This window comes from Nyctereutes procyonoides, unplaced genomic scaffold (assembly GCF_905146905.1).
Source record: "Nyctereutes procyonoides isolate TBG_1078 unplaced genomic scaffold, NYPRO_anot_genome, whole genome shotgun sequence".
Lineage (NCBI taxonomy): Eukaryota > Metazoa > Chordata > Mammalia > Carnivora > Canidae > Nyctereutes > Nyctereutes procyonoides.
The window spans coordinates 62,544,126-62,558,294 of record NW_026575043.1 but is presented as its reverse complement, the minus strand read 5'-3'; the positions used below and the strand labels follow the sequence as shown (position 1 = coordinate 62,558,294).

Genomic DNA, 14,169 nt, shown 5'->3' with positions numbered 1-14,169 from the left:
GTCTTAACTGTGGCTCCGGTGCCTGTGGTGTTTCGTTCGGAACCTGCCCCCAGGCTAATTTCACGTTGGGAAGGAGACTGCCCCGACGGTCAGTAAACCGTGAACTCACAACTGGCCATTGCTCTGAGCACGGAAGGCAGAGCAGTCTCACTTGTTGCAGGGTTGGGGCCCTGCTGGTCCACTCTCCTCACCCCCTCAGGAAGTCGGAAGTCTGTTCCCCTTGAAACGGAGTCGGAGTCGACGTTTGCTTGGTTAGCCGTCCCATAAGTGACGCCAAAAACAGCACCTTGTCAAAGTTATGTTGCTTCCAGGGGAAATTTTCACTCTTGCTTTGTATTCAGTTTTTGGGAAGTGTTTTCCAATTCTTTAAACCTGGCTAATGAGACCAGGTGGAGCATCCTGAAGCCTTTAGATAATGAAGGTAATTAGATAATGAGCGTAACTGTGGCATTTTCAGTTTGTAGACATCAAATAGTAGTTGAAATAAAACATGTTAAAATGTCAATAAGTTCATGCTGGTTGAAGGACTAGTGGATTCCTTTTCATCTTTTCTATGTAGAGAACCTTGTAGTAAATGGTTGAAGTGAACTGAATTCATTCCTTTTTTTAAATAATAAATTTATTTTTTATTGGTGTTCAATTTGCCAACATACAGAATAACACCCAGTGCTCATTCCGTCAAGTGCCCCCCTCAGGGCCCGTCACCCAGTCACCCCCACCCCCCGCCCCCCTCCCCCTTCCACCACCCCTAGTTCGTTTCCCAGAGTTAGAAGTCTTTATGTTCTGTCTCCCTTTCTGATATTTCCCACACATTTCTTCTCCCTTCCCTTATATTCCCTTTCACTATTATTCATATTCCCCAAATGAATGAGAACATACACTGTTTGTCCTTCTCCGATTGACTTACTTCACTCAGCATAATACCCCCCAGGTCCATCCACGTTGACGCAAATGGTGGGTATTTGTCGTTTCTAATGGCTGAGGAATATTCCATTGTATACATAGACCACATCTTCTTTATCCATTCATCTTTCGATGGACACCGAGGCTCCTTCCACAGTTTGGCTATTGTGGACTTTGCTGCTATGAACATCGGGGTGCAGGTGTCCCGGCGTTTCATTGCACCTGAATCTTTGGGGTAAATCCCTAACAGTGCAATTGCTAGGTCGTAGGGCAGGTCTATTCTTAACTCTTTAAGGAACCTCCACACAGTTTTCCAGAGTGGCTGCACCAGTTCACATTCCCACCAACAGTGTAAGAGGGTTCCCTTTCCTCCGCATCCTCTCCAACATTTGTGGTTTCCTGCCTTGTTAATTTTCCCCATTCTCACTGGTGTGAGGTGGTGTCTCATTGTGGTTTTGATTTGTATTTCCCTGATGGCAAGTGATGCGGAGCATTTTCTCATGTGCATGTTGGCCATGTCTATGTCTTCCTCTGTGAGATTTCTCTTCATGTCTTTTGCCCATTTCATGATTGGATTGTTTGTTTCTTTGGTGTTGAGTTTAATAAGTTCTTTATAGATTTTGGAAACTAGCCCTTTATCTGATATGTTATTTGCAAATATCTTCTCCCATTCTGTAGGTTGTCTTTGAGTTTTGTTGACTGTATCCTTTGCTGTGCAAAAGCTTCTTATCTTGATGAAGTCCCAATAGTTCATTTTTGCTTTTGTTTCTTTTGTTTTCGTGGATGTATCTTGCAAGAAGTTACTGTGGCCGAGTTCAAAAAGGGTGTTGCCTGTGTTCTCCTCTAGGATTTTGATGGAGTCTTGTCTCACATTTAAATCTTTCATCCATTTTGAGTTTATCTTTGTGTATGGTGCAAGAGAGTGGTCTAGTTTCATTCTTCTGCATGTGGATGACCAATTTTCCCAGCACCATTTATTGAAGAGACTGTCTTTCTTCCAGTGGATCGTCTTTCCTCCTTTGTCGAATATTAGTTGACCATAAAGTTCAGGGTCCATTTCTGGATTCTCTATTCTGTTCCATTGATCTATGTGTCTGTTTTTGTGCCAGTACCACACTGTCTTGATGACCACAGCTTTGTAGTACAACCTGAAATCTGGCATTGTGATGCCCCCAGCTATGGTTTTCTTTTTTAAAATTCCCCTGGCTATTCGGGGTCTTTTCTGATTCCTCACAAATCTTAAAATAACTTGTTCTAACTCTCTGAAGAAAGTCCGTGGTATTTTGATAGGGATTGCATTGAACGTGTAAGTTGCCCTGGGTAACGTTGACATTCTCACAATATTAATTCTGCCAACCCATGAGCATGGAATATTTTTCCATCTCTTTGTGTCTTCCTCAATTTCTTTCAGAAGCGTTCTATAGTTTTTAGGGTATAGATCCTTTACCTCTTTGGTTAGGTTTATTCCTAGGTATCTTACGCTTTTGGGTGCAATTGTAAATGGGATTGACTCCTTAATTTCTCTTTCTTCAGTCTCATTGTTAGTGTATAGAAATGCCACTGATTTCTGGGCATTGATTTTGTATCCTGCCACGCTACCAAATTGCTGTATGAGTTCTAGCAATCTTGGGGTGGAGGCTTTTGGGTTTTCTATGTAGAGTATCATGTCATCGGCGAAGAGGGAGAGTTTGACTTCTTCTTTGCCAATTTGAATGCCTTTAATGTCTTTTGTTGTCTGATTGCTGAGGCTAGGACTTCCAGTACTATGTTGAATAGCAGTGGTGAGAGTGGACATCCCTGTCTGGTTCCTGATCTTAGGGGAAAGGCTCCCAGTGCTTCCCCATTGAGAATGATATTTGCTGTGGGCTTTTCGTAGATGGCTTTTAAGATGTCGAGGAAAGGTCCCTCTATCCCTACACCCTGAAGAGTTTTGATCAGGAATGGAGGCTGTATTTTGTCAAATGCTTTCTCTGCATCTAATGAGAGGATCATGTGGTTCTTGGTTTTTCTCTTGCTGATATGATGAATCACATTGTTTTACGAGTGTTGAACCAGCCTTGTGTCCCAGGGATAAATCCTACTTAGTCATGGTGAATAATTTTCTTAATGTACTGTTGGATCCTATTGGCTAGTATCTTGTTGAGAGTTTTTCTGAATTTATTCCTAATATTAAACGGCAAGAGCTGGACCTTCTCTCATGGCGGAAGGATTTATTTTGCACTCCATGATGAACATGTTTATGGGCAGAGCAGGTGGGCAGTGCTTTATGTTGTTTGGCATTTGAGGAAGCAGCAGTAAAATGGGCATCAATAAATCATTGCTTTTATTTTCCTATCTGCCCAAACAGCTCTGTTAATCAAAACTTTAAACAAAGCGATAGTTGAGCTCTCTATTCAATTTTGCTTCAGAGTCGTTAAAGTTGGTTATACACAAACTCTCAAAGGCATTATCTTGCTGGACCAGTTTTGAATTAATAATAATCATACTGCATATGTAACCAGATAGGGTAGTTCTTCGTGCTTTATCATCATTAACATTCTCCAGTCAGCCTAGTGGGATGGAGAGACAGTGGAGCCACTTTGATGAGGGGGCGGGAGAGGACCAGAGAGCAAAGGGTAAAGGGTATTTGAAGAAGTGGAGTCCCAGAGCCCAGAAAGACAAATGGAGAAAAAGAGGTGGATTTAGTACTTCTATGCTGAGAGCACCAACATTTGCTAAATGCTGAGAGGCTAGGTATAATTGTCCTACCTGATTTTTTTTCTTTTTTATATAATTAGGAAATATTTTCATAACTTGCAAGTTATCACACTTCTCCATATTATTTTTTTTTATGTTAACCTTAACTATTCTCTGAGAGAATACAATTTATTAGAGGGACAAGACAGAGTGTAGGTTGGTGGCTGTAAGGCCTCAGGTGATTTGTTTCAAAATGAAGTAGTCACACATGTTCTTCTGCTGGGCAGGGCTCTCACTAGAGGTCTCTGTGCTTTGCTCCACTTTCCATTTGGCCCATTTGATTGTGTGCCAAGACCTCCTCATGCTTTTCATTGCTTATTGCAGTCATTACCACAAGGTAGTAGGTGGACCAAAAATGTTAAATTAGATGATTTTAGGAGACATATAGATATTTTATAAAAAGACATTACTTGATAACTATTTGTTTCATGTAACTTAGAGAAAAGATGGAGCATATCAACTGAGTTAATGTAATAATGTAAGATTTCTTTTGAAACAAGATTCATACATGAAGATTTCAGTGAGTTCCCAAAGTGGATGTAAGCATGCCTTTTTTTTTTGACCTCCAACTGCATGCTAAAATATAAAGCACATGCACACAATTTAAAAAGTTAATAATGGCTAAAGGTGTATAATACCAGCCATTTCCTACCCTGTCAACTTTTCACTAAAGAATTATCTAGCCCCAGATATCTGTAGTGCTGAGGTTCAAAAGTCCTGTGGTAGATGAAGATTTAATTCTTTTAGACCCCACCCCAACCTACACATACAGCTAAGTTGCTACTTTAGTAAAGATAATAGTGAGTGTTTACATTGTTATTATGTATATATGATTAACTAGAAGCAATTGGTGATTGTGATTACATTTATTTTTTTTTAAAGATTTTATTTATTTATTCACGAGAGACAGAGAATGGCAGAGACACAGGCAGAGGGAGAAGCAGGCTCCTCGATGGGAGCCTGATGAGGGACTTGATCCCGCCACCCCGGGATCACGCCCTGAGCTAAAGGCAGATGCTCAACCACTGAGCCACCAAGGCTTCCCTGTGATTACATTTCTTTCCTTGCATGGCTTTTTGCTTTTCCTGAAGTTATTAATTACCTTATTTTTTATAGTGTCATTTGCAATCCATATACTGAAAATTCTTTCCCATTTTGACATATCAAAAACTTTTCTTGAGTCTCCTTCTCATATGATACTTCACTTGTAAAACTCTCTGTCTTCTTGCTCCAAACTGGTTAGTCAAGATTTGGGGCTCAACTATCACCCTGGAGTTTCTCTTTGTCATTGTGTAGTAGGATCTACTGTTTCTCAGATTCTATGGCTTTTTCTTTTAGGGTTTTCCTGCTTATTTTACTGCAACATATCCTCCAGTAATTTCCTAAGGAAGAATACATTGGAAGCAAATTTTATGATCCTTTACATGTATGGCAATATCTTTCCCTGGTCTTCCCATTTGATCAACTGCTTTTTGAGTATAGAATCTTAAATTGGAAATAATGTTCAATCTGATTGTTAAAGGCATTCTGCTGGCTTCCAAGATTGCTGCTGAGAAGTTTGATGCCCTAACCTTTAATTCCTTTTAAAAATTTCACTTTTTCTTTTTCTTTTTTTACTAAAAGTGTTCAAGATTTTCTCTTTATCATTTATCTTCTCAAATCTCATGATGCTCTTTGGTGTGGGTTTCTTTTCATCCATTTTGTAGCCCACTCATGAAATCCTTTAATATAGAAATTTTCTTATTTCCTAAATTTCTGTACATTTTCTCTTTCTGGAAATCTTATTAGTAAAAGTTGAACGTCCTGGATTGACCTTTAAAATCTTTTTTCTTTTATGTTTTATATCATGTTGGGAGATTTCCTTAACCTCATCTTCTACATATGCCATTTAAGTCAAAATCCATTTAAGCAACTATCTTTTTCATATACAAGAATCCTTTTTGTCTCTCATTGCTCCTTTCATAGCATCTTGTTCTCTTTCTGTTTGTAAAGTTTTGCTTGGTTGCCTGCACTATCTCCTTCTTCTGGCTTTTATTTTTATGTACTTAGATTATAATCTTCCATATTGGAGGTTTTTTAATGTAGTGAGTAATCTTTGGTTGGTATTTGGTTTTGGACGAAGGTCTAGGTGGCTTGGTGGATGCCAGTGTAGCTTGTTTGTCGGGGGCTCATTCCAGGGTAATTACAGGGAACTAAACATTTTGGGGTGGAGTTTCCTAATGTCAATATATGAATATATTGCTTATGATTATTATTTTCTACCAAAATGAAATTTCCAGGCTTCTGCCTAATTTGAGGGTCATGTGGGCAAATGCCCAACTATCTACATTATGCATGTGGTCTGGGGAGGAGTTGACACAGGCAGATGCTCATTATGGTGCCTCACTGCTCTGAGCTGTACCTGCTGCTCTGTGTCCTGACTCTCTCATTAAATGCCTCAGGAAATAAGACTCCAATCTCCTGTCTAGACATCTCCCCCTTGTATCTCGTCTGCACATCATTCTAAATCTTATTAAAGTCTAGCTTGAATAAAGTCATACATGCATGTTCTGGCCGCCCCTGTCAGACTGTGGGTCCTGGAAAGACTCAATCTTATTTATGTTTGGGTCTAACAACTGCCAGGAACTTGGTAGGTACTCAGAAAATGCTTGCTATATTGAAATAAATTGGATTTTGCTCATACAGACTGTTTTTCAGTTCCGAATTTCAGGCTGAAGCCCAAATTGCTTCAAAGTGTTCTTCCCCTACCCACATAGTTACTGTGGACACTGGACTCTTAAAAATTTTGGGATAAAGCCTAAGATAAGTCAACTTATTTTATTCTGTGATTCTACAAAGTTTAAAAACATTAACAAAATAAAAGTACAAGAACTAGGGGCACCCCGGGTGGCTCAGCGGTTTAGTGCCGCCTTCAGCCCAGGGCCTGATCCTGGAGTCCTGGGATCGAGTCCCACATCGGGCTCCCTGCATGGAGCCTGCATCTCCCTCTGCCTGTGTCTGTTCCCCCCCCCCTCTCTCTCTCTCTGTGTCTCATGAATAAATAAATAAAATCTTTTTTAAAAAAAGTACAAGAACTTTTGATATTTTGATTATTTATGTTAGTTGAAGGTCTACTGAAATGTAGGAATTTCTAATTTTTAAATGTTTGGTGGCAAGATGGGAATTCCTTGAGAGTTTGCTGCAATCAGCTCATTGTTTTTTATCTTGATTTTTATTCATTAATTTGACTTATGGTAACACTTCTTGTAATCCATGGGACATCAGTCATATTTATATAATTAAGGATATGTATAGAGCAAGTCCACACAGTTTGTGGTCTCCATTCTATCCCTTGTTGCCATCAGCAGTGGCATGTCACCCTTAGACAAGGAGGGATAATTAGCCTGACCCACAATTTCTCTTGGCACATTCAGGAGCATGGAATTTTACTCCAAGCAGGATGAAAGCTTTGTGTCAGGGTGTGTATGTATTTTTGCCCTATTCCACACCAGGAAATTTGGTGGAAGGGAAAGAAAGGTGTCAGGCTGGGAAGGCCACATGTGAAGTCTCAGCTCTGTCACTTAGTCCTCTCAGTGCTATGAACTGGAAAGTGATAGTGTCTTCCCTGACTTTCCCAGCATCTGAGCCATAGAGGAAGCTGAAAGAGGCAGAAAAGCCAACTTATAAGCCATTCTTTTGTGATGGAAGATCATACACTTTTTTTTTTTACAGTTTAATATGACTCATCATACCTGAAGCCTGTTTGTCCAGAAGACACATTTGATCAGATCCAGTCTTTGGAAGACCCATTCTGAAATCTCCCACTTTGTGTCCTGAGACTAGGAACTCAGCGGTAGAACTTTGTGGTGAGTTGTCCTTTCTTCCTTCTGAGGTTCTATCTCCCTGTGCCAGTTGGGGGTTGTATCCATCACTTCCTTGTTTAATGGTCTATTCAAGACATGTTTATCAGTACCAGCTGTATGCCAGTTAGCTGAGAAGAGCTGAATGGTGAATAAAACAACTGTCTGTACTCTTGTGGAGATAGCAGTGTCATGAGTGAATGGCAGTGCAAAGGCCCAGGGGCAGTAAAGGGCTGAATGCATGAAAAGTGGTTGTTTAGATGCAAATTGGGGAGAGGAGGCCAGGGCAGACATTCACAACCTTATAGGCTATGGATACGGGTTTTAAATCTTATGAGCAGTGGCCAGATAGCAGTGGCATATTTTAGGTAAGAGAGTGACATGATCAAATTTGCCTTCTAAAATGATTATATTAAATTTTGTGTGGGGATGAAGGGAGTGTAGTAGCAAGGAGCATTCGGAGGCCACCATGTAGTATGGATGCATAGCCGTGGTGCCTCAGACCAGGGCATTAGCAGTGGAAGTGAAAGACACTGGAGAGCTTGTAGATGCATTGGGGCAGTAGGATTTGCGAGTTGCTGTGATGGGCTGGATGGGCAGTGGGGTGAGAAGGGGTGATAAACATGGCTTTCAGATTGCTGGCAGAGATGACATAATGGAGGGGAAAGCCCCACTTCCTCAGATGAGAAAGATCGAAAAAAAAATCAGGTTTATGGGTAAGATTCAGATTCAGTTTTGGACCAAAGCTCAGTTTTGAGTTTGAGCTACACCTAAACACGAGGCAGAGTTCAGGAGAGAACTCAGGGCTGGCTTACTCATTCTTTTACTCACTATTTGGTTTGAGAGTTCTTGTGTTGAGGCATGATTTAAACACAGGGCTGTGATTTACACAATATGATCATGAGATGACTTTACGGGGTAAGAATAACAGTTGCTTCTTTCTGCAAAAGGCTTTTGTGTGGCAAGTGGCTGCCTAGGCAGTGGTTGCTATGGTTGTTAGTCAAGCATTTTGTGCATTTAGCAGAAGGTGAACCATGTGAACTTTTGATGCCCCTGCCTACGTGTGGTATTGGGGTTGGTCCTGATAAAACAATGGATCTGAGTCTCATAAACAGGATGGTGGTGATGATGATGGTTATGGTAGTGATGGTGATGGTGGTAGAAATCATAGTGATTGTGGTAGGGCTGGTGATGATGGTGGTAGGAATGGACTCAGCCAGTATGTGTTCAGTAGATTTAAGTTCACACCCAATCCCCTGATTTCTATTTTATGTGTTCATTTTTCTGGCAGGAGGCAGAAAGAGTCTGTGTGTGAAACTCAGCTGTTTCAGATATAGGATATGTTCTTGGTAACCATTTGTTCTCATTACTACGGAGCCAAAAACATTTCATCATTCACTTAGTAAATGTAGGGCCCTTGGAGGTGGGAATATGCCTAGAAAATATTTCAAAAACCCTTTCTCTTTCATCATTATCTATATAACAGTGTCTGTTTCTTCAGTGGATATCATTTATAATGAGAGATGTTTATCTGCATACCTTCAACAGACAAATTGTCTCATTAAGAATACTTTCAAAGAGGATGTTCTGAACTGAGTGATGTAGGTTATTGCTGGTGTAAAATTCTTGCAAATTCATTTATTTTACATGGCCTATGAGGCCCAGAAGTCACTCTGTTCTCTTAGGGGTAACAGGCAGATTATTTCAAGAGCTTAATACTTTTTTGAATTTTTTTTTAAATTTTGGTTGTTCTGGGGTTGAAAGCTACAGAGAGGAGTGATATGCCTGTGTGTGAATCTTTCCTATATTTGGAATGGGCTGATCTTTTTAATTTTTTTCTGATAGATTGTTGGCTGCTTGGGATTGCAGATGCATCATTAAGTTATTGCATTTAAATTTAGCTCTTGTTTTCACTCTGGAAGGGAATGGAATGTTTGAATTATTTCACCACGAAGGGAGAGCAATTAGAACATAGATCCTCATGACTTTTTGAAACAGGAGGTCTGGTCAGTGAGCCTAAGTGAGGGCTGTGCTTCTGACTCAGAGGAGGAGATTCGCTGAGAGTTTCTTCAGTCTGCAGGAGGTTAAAATGGCCTTAAACATACCTGAACCATTGCCAGGGTTTGGGCTCTCTGAGGGCAGCATTTTACATATAAATCTGTAGTGGTCTTTGCTCTCAATACTGGCAATTCCATCCTTCAAACAGGAGTTGGGGCTCCTCTGTGTGAATAAATCATTAAAATATTTATTCCCTGAGCTGGGGGGAAGTTATGTCACCAACGATGCTTACACAGAGGTTGAATTTGTGTCAGCATCTTAAAAATCATATTCCTTTGTCAGATGTTAAGGGCAGGAGGTGCTTGTTGGAGTCTCATGTCACAGGGTGTGGAAAGTGAAAAGCTGATACTGTGTAGGATGTTCCCATTCCTACCCCATCAGCAATCGCTATAAACAATCGGGTGTCTCCCTTTCTGGATTTGCAGACTTGCTCCAATGTGAACACAAATACACACATAGATGCAGTGTCTTGGTATATGGACAAATATGTACACACAGAGTGGGGTCTGTATGGATGTGTGTACACGCATTTATGCATATGTGTGTCCAACTACATACATACTCTGCCCTGAGATTTTTACAATCAACTTTTCATGACTCAAGCAGTAAATTGATATTTTTGATTTGTAAAAACTCAAGTGTCTTTTTACTCTCTCCATTTTACTGAGTTAACCACTGTCAACAATTGGGTCCTCTGGACACTTTTCTACATATTTACATGTGTATGTGTGTGTGTGCAGCCACAGAAAGTCTGTCATAATTTTGTATGTGCTTTAAAGAAAACCATATGGATTTTCTGCGGATTAGCATTTTTCTGTTTTTAGAATATTTCACAGAGATCTTTCCATATTAGTATATTAGCATGCTACATCATTCTTTTAAAGTTTCTGCATATTATCTAGTGGTATCCCTATGCCATAGTGTCTTGGCTTAGTCCTTCCAGAGCAAACCTTAGATGGGGATTCAAGTCAAAGTGGCTTAGTTGCATCAGAAAGGATGAATAGTTAACATTTACATCAACATGAATGCAATTGGAGGGTATTATGGTGAGTGAAGTAAGTCCATCAGAGAAAGACAGTTATCATATGGTTTCACTCATATGTAGAAAAGAAGAAATAGCACAAAGGATCTTGGGACAAGAGAGGGAAAACTGAATGGCAAGTCATGAGAGAGGGAGAAAAACCATAAGAGGCCCTAAACAAATAGGTTGCTGGAGGGGAGGGAGGCTGGGGAAGTGGGATATCTGGGTGACGGGCACAAAGGAAGGCACGTGATGAGATGAGCACTGGGTGTTATACACAACTGATGAATTATTAAACAATACATCCTGAAACTAATGATGTACTATATGTTGGCTAATTGAATTTTAAAAAATAAAAGAGTTCACATAAAAGTCAGACAGGAGGGCTTAAGTAATATCAAGACCTATGAGGTTCCCATACAGGACCTCTTCAGATTATTCTAAGCCTCAGTACCATGTGCTGGTTCAGGCCAGATTCAGAGACATGCATGTCAATAAAAATTATTGTTAAATAGAAAAAAACCCAAACCAAAAACCAATGTAGCTTAGTTGCAAGGTGATGTCTGGAAACTTTGGGAGGGCAGCAGCGTTGCGGGGGAGAAGCCAAGCAACGATGGGAGGAAGTCAGCGTAGGGCATGCCATCCAGCTGGTGTTCACTGTGGATAGTGTGGCTCTCCCGTCCTGTGGAGGGGCCCCTGGAGATAGCCAGGCACACCCTGGACTCACCCTAGTTGAAGGATGAGGGTCTGGGGTGTTTATCCACTGCCAACACCCTGCTGCTATTGGTGAGGTGGACTTCCAGGTGCATAAATGTTCAGTTCTTGTTTGCCTGCAGGTGTTGGTGGTGTTACTATGCATGGAGTTAACAGTAAGGGGCACTGTGTGGTCTGCCCCTGCTGCTGAGTGCCTGACATGCTAGCCTTTATTAACATGCATATAGTCAACTAACTGTGATCAGTTAACTAGCCACAACCCTAATCACGTGTAACTATTACCAGCAGTGCTGCAGCAACATCCACACTCACCTGTGTACATGTTATTCTAGGACATGTGCAAAGGTGCATATGTTTGTACATGCATTGAAATACATAGAAAAGTTGAAATTTAAAAAGCGAGGAAAATGTGTGTATTTTCATCGTAATCTGCTTTTTACTTTTTATTTAATTTTTTAAGGATTTATTTATTTATTTGAGAGAGAGAGAGGGTGGAGAGCAGATGGAGAGGGAGCGAATCCTCAAGCAGACTCTGTGCTGAGTGCAGAGCCCCACCTGGGGCTCAATCCCAAGACCTTGAGATCACAACCTGAGCCAAAAATCAAGAGTCGGATGCTTAACTGACTGAGCCACCAGGTGCCCAATAATCTGCTTTTTAAATTCAGTCATGCATTACAAATCCACTCAGTTGCAGGGACTGCTCCATATTCATGCGTGCGTGTGGACTAACCTCCCGACTGTGTACATACATCATAGGTGTTCAGTCAATATTTGTTGAAGCCAGGAGTCATTGATGTGGGAAGGAAATGACCTATTTGTATCTTGGAAGATTGGCCTACACCATCTGTTCTTTAACTGCGTCTTAGATAAGTGGTATTGCTCCTTCCTCCTGGGGTTGCTCAGAGCTGGGAGCTCTTGCAACAGCCAGTGGGGTTGGAGACGGAGCAATTTTGTCTTCTCTGCCTCTGGGGAGCATTTTCTCTGGATGGGTCCTGGACGAGCTGACAGGCCATGGCTGTCGGGCTGGTGATGGCAGTGCCTCAATCCAGCAGCCAACCCAGTATTTCCAGAATGTTCTACAGGTTACAGAATAGACAAAAACAGGCAACGGGACCCAGGTACAGTCCTGTATTTCCTGGGAAAAATATAATTATTTTTTAGAAAAAAAATGTAACTATCACTTAACCAATAGTTTCATGGTGGCAATATAAAGTTTCCTTTTTCAGTATCTTTATGTCCATAAAACATATATTCTTGTTTAAGGAAAAAGAATAAGTTAATAGTTGGTACACAGAAATGGAAATGCCTTGTGAGCCGCACGGCTGCCATGCCCCAGGACCACGCCAGACACATCCCTCAGACGTCGCCGTCCACAAGGTTCCAGGCCTCGCTTATGGTCAGGGCTTCAGGACAGACTGTCTTGGCATAATGTTGTTTGTGTGGAAATGTCTAGGCAAAACGGCTCTTAATGTCATTATTCTTCATGACTAACACAATTACGTATCTTAAATTCCATTTCTTTCTTTCTTTCTTTTTTTAATAGACAGCTCAAGATGGAATGGGCTCTGTTGGTACCAAAATCTTAGTGCCAATTACAGTCAAACAATCGCTGGTGCTGCTCTGGGCCTGTCAGGGCGTGTATGTGATACTGGCGTGCCTTCTGTGTGCTTGGCCTGTGCAGTAATGGCCCTCGGCTGGCCTGCAAGGGCAGTGAAGAACAAAAGGGCGTGCAGATATGTTTGGCAGGGGCTTCAGGAACTTCTATGAAGCTCACAATTTCAGCTCTGGCATATGGGTCTTGATAGCGTCTGTTTCACTCTGGTCTCTTGGCAAATGCAGACCCTGCAATGAAGATGACTTGGCTCCTTTTTTCCTACAGAGTAGAGAAAGGAGGCTGTGGATGTAGCTAAAAGGTCTTTGGGGGGCACTCTGCCCTGTGCTATTGTATTTATCAGAGAGACTTAATGACTGGTAGAGTTGAAGAGAGAGTAGTGTTAACTTCAGGAATGGCTTGATCCAGGAGCTCAAACAATGTTTTGGGAATGTCTGTTTCCTCTGTGTTGGCTTCAGTTTTCATAAGAGCTCCTCAGTCAAGGACTTAGAGTTCACAGGCCTGGTGCTGTTTCCCCACCATCTTGACACATCTACAGTTAGGCTCAGAAAGGTAGGCAGAACTTTGTACCATCACAGTGTGGGCTCTCTACTTTGTGGTCATGAAGGAGATCCCCCCAAAGTCTATCACCTTAACACTCATCTTTAAGAAGTGCCATTTCCTGAATCCTTGTGGTCAAGCTCAAGAGTTTCCAAGTTCCTCTAAGGTTCTCTGTGGAAGAGGGATCATGCTCCCTCTTTATTGTCAGGCTACCTCTTCCTCCTGCATAGCCATTTTTGCTGCGGCACACCTCTCCAGCCAGCCAGCCTGCACTTGTAGGTCCCAGGGATCTGGGTTTGTAGGTTCCCATGTGCTCACTGGGCTGCCTTGGGTGGTCCATTCTGGATCCCATGGAGGTCTGCTATGGGCTGAACTGAATTCTCACAAAGATGTTGGAGTCCTAATGCCCAAGACTTCCAAGCGAGCACAGAGTGTGACTATATTTAGGAGAGAGGATCTTTTTAGAGGTAATCAAGTTAAAAAGAGGTCATTTGTATAGAACCTAATCCAATCTCAAGGACTGGTATCCTTATGAAAGGGGAAGTTTGGCTACACAGACAGACATGTGCATGAGAACACCATAGGGACATGAAAGCAGAGACCATACTGATGTTGCCATGAGCCAAGGAACGCCAAGGACTGCTGGCCATGACTGGAATGCCGGGAGACGGGCCTGGACCAGACTCTGGTCCTCAGGCCTCCAGAACTGGGACATAACACATTTCTGTTTGTGGAGCTGTGTTACG

The 14,169-nt window shown here is 41.6% G+C and overlaps 1 protein-coding gene across 2 annotated transcripts in view; it reads left to right on the top strand.

Moving 5' to 3' along the window:
• The window catches only part of RIMBP2 (RIMS binding protein 2), a 218,397-nt gene that overhangs the window by 43,276 nt on the left and 160,952 nt on the right, over positions 1–14,169 (top strand). For both annotated transcript variants that reach the window (XM_055323130.1, XM_055323132.1), the window contains exon 2: positions 7,351–7,484. The gene's annotated coding sequence lies outside the window, so the exon portion shown is untranslated. The remainder of the gene's footprint in view (positions 1–7,350; positions 7,485–14,169) is intronic.